This window comes from Hipposideros armiger, unplaced genomic scaffold, assembly GCF_001890085.2.
Source record: "Hipposideros armiger isolate ML-2016 unplaced genomic scaffold, ASM189008v1 scaffold_408, whole genome shotgun sequence".
Classification (NCBI taxonomy): Eukaryota; Metazoa; Chordata; class Mammalia; order Chiroptera; family Hipposideridae; genus Hipposideros; species Hipposideros armiger.
The window spans coordinates 1,657,651-1,660,787 of NW_017731758.1; positions in this window are offsets into that span (position 1 = coordinate 1,657,651).

The following is a 3,137-nucleotide window of genomic DNA, read 5'->3' on the forward strand; positions in this document are numbered from 1 at the left end:
CTGGAAAATTATTCATCCTGGATAGATTCACCTAAGGACAGTATTTCTGTCTCTGTCTCTGATCATCTATGGAAATTTGGGGAAATGCTCAATTCTGAACCTTTCTGCTCTAAAAGCCTTACCATTTTAAAACAGGAAACGTGACAATATTTTGAAAGAAACATGCTGACCATTTACAGGTTTACATAGTCAAAATTGTAAAGCAACACAAGTTTCTCCTAAGCATTTTGCAGCATCCACCCGGGATGCTGCAATTCCACCTGGGAGCAATCTTTCCAAGAACATGGCTTTTGTATTTTCAGGTATTAACCCCACAGTCAGTGGGATAATGATGCTCTCCAGTTGTTTGCCTGAGGTATCAGAAGCCATTCTACCGCAGGTACAAGTGTTTGTATGAGAACAGACTCTATGTGCTCATGTGTAATTGCCTGTGTACAAACAGGCAATAATAGGCACTGGCCGTGGACATAAATTAATGGGGCTTAAAATGTATCTCATGGATGATTTCTTTAATTTTTAAATCTCGTGTTGTGCAAACCATGTCCTGGCTTTCACTTGGTCCAGTTTCTTTCCTTCCTGGCAGCCTAAGACGTCTGTTTTTCCTGGCTGGTTGTCTTTTGCTCCACCCTCTGCTCAGAAATAACAGTCCAGCTATGTTAAGTGGATCTTAAAGTCCATTTGGAGTAGGTTGGGGTCCTGCCTCTAAAAGTTGGAAACTCCCTGTGCCTGGAAAAGTCAGGTGCCTACTCTGAGACTCTCAGAGTCCTGGGATGTAAAACAAGATGAATGCACTTTTTACTTGGTTGTTTTTATGAGTAAATAAAATCACAGATGGAAATCTGTCAGTACAATCCCGGGCTCATATTAGGTTTTCAATGAATGTTAACTTGCTCTTATCAAACTTAATTCTTCTAAGGTTTCCAGCAAGGTGACCATCATCCAAGTTGTTTTGTTTTTGAATGAAAATTAATAAACACCAGGATGACAGGCATAAATCAGGACTGTTCTTGGCTTGTCAGGACTTTGATCACCATTCTTCAGGGAGGTCTCATCTCCAATTCTAATATCTAAATGAAGTTAGAACTTTGTCATTAATTATCTCTGCTGATCATCTGGACAGAAGTTTAACCTGACTATCAGCATTTGTAATTTTGTTTCCTTTCACTTGGCTACCCCTCCTCTGTAACTCGTAATTCATTACTGGTTTTGCAGATATTTCTTGAGCTAACCTTTGCTGAAATCCAAAGTTATTTCTACTTTACCCTAGTAACTCCTCTTTGATATATTTGATATACTGGATAAATGAAGTGATGTATTCCAACTCTAGCAATTTTAAATATAATGCAAAAAAGACAATATCTCATTTATACCAAAGATGTAAATTTATGTGTGAAATTTGCACTCAATCTGTGTCTACATTAACAGATTTCCAGAGGAAAAAATACACATGTGTACTGAATATGTGCCTGTGGGTGCTCTCACCCAATTCCACTTGCATTTTCAGGGCTCCCTAACCCAACCTTATGCATTCATGTTACCCCTTTTTTCATAATACTTTTGCTGTATAACATCTTTGCTAAGATTTGGAACTATTATTATCTTTCTTTTCCCTTTCTCTTCTCAAACCATAATTACCTTTCTGTGTCCTGTGTTAAGGGCCTCCAGGATGACAGACTGATAATCACATTCATTCTCAGGATCCAATATAGTTGGGCCAAGGCATTTGTATATTATAATTAGTATTATATTAATATTATGTTTAGTTTTCTTTCCTATTAAAATTGACATATGATTTAAAAATATGTCTATAGCTAGTTAGTAATTTATTTTAGTGTGTTATTCCTCCTAGAAAAGAAAAATCTTCATTTCAACTCAGACATTTGTCAAGTAGAGAGAAATATGAGGGGAGGTTCTATCCGTGTAAGAAGGCCAATGGGGTGACTTGCCCCTCAACTCATTTCATAAAGGAAATTGCTTCACTTGCCTATTATTGCATTTTGTTGGTTTTCCACAGATGAGGTGTTACACGCAGAGGTGTTTTTAGAGGCTGGGGGTCAGGGTCAGTTTGGGTTGCCCACTCCTTGGAGAACTGTACTGGTATTTAGTGTTTAAGAGTCAGGGTCTTTAGATTAACACATGACTGCCCTTGTAGCATTTTTTTTCCATGCCTCAGATAACTATATTTTACATATAAACACAAAGTGGTTTTTCATAATATTCATAAATATGCTGAAGTTCCCAGGAATAAAAACTACACTGTAAATCGGGAGATTGAAGTTTGTTTTGTTCAGTTGTTCACCATCTTTGAAAATGGCATCATCAATGGCAATGCTTCTAGTGGCTTTTCAGTCACCAGCTGTCACCTTACATGAGTAGCAGTAGCAGTTGTATTGATAATAATTTTATGTGTGCATATAAACATACTTTTTAGTCCTTATTTTAAATGTTCAGAGAAAAAAAATTACCTTAACAATCTTCAGTACATGTAACAGTCAGAGTCTAGTCAGGAGAGAGAAATGACATCAGTTATTTGAACAAGGACACTCTAAGGAATTCTTAATTAGTAATGAGCTATGAGCTGTCAGAGAGTAACTTAAAAGAAAAGAAACCCTAAAGTATCATGCAAATAGCAGCTTCAGGAAGCAGCTACCAGTACTAGGATTGAAGGAAGAAAGGGAAACACTTAGAAACTTCGAAGCAAGACCCTGTGGAGCTCAAACTCAGACCTCTAAGACCTCTAGGGAGGAGGGTAGTGTGGCTGGTACTGAAATGCCTGAGCTCTTAGGCGGGGCCATGAAGCTGGGATCCAGGCTTCTGAAGGAGAAACAATGGCTGCCTGGCATCTGAGGGAAGCGCTGGCTGATGAAGCTGCTGCTTCAAGTGTTGGACAAAACCTCAACCTGTGTTCAGGTGCCACCAGGTAGAGGATCTGCTGCTGCCAGGGTGCTGAAGCATTGCACCGTGAGGCTCACAGGAGCCCTATGCAGCCAAGAGGGTCCCTGCGGGTGGACGGGTGGATGAAAATAGCAAGTCTCTTTCTCCTGAAGCTCTGGAGTCTCCAGTGCCCCTAAGTGGCAGATCCGAACAGGGAGAAACTTGGCAAAGCAGAAATGGGGTTTGCAGAGTCCCAGGCCCAG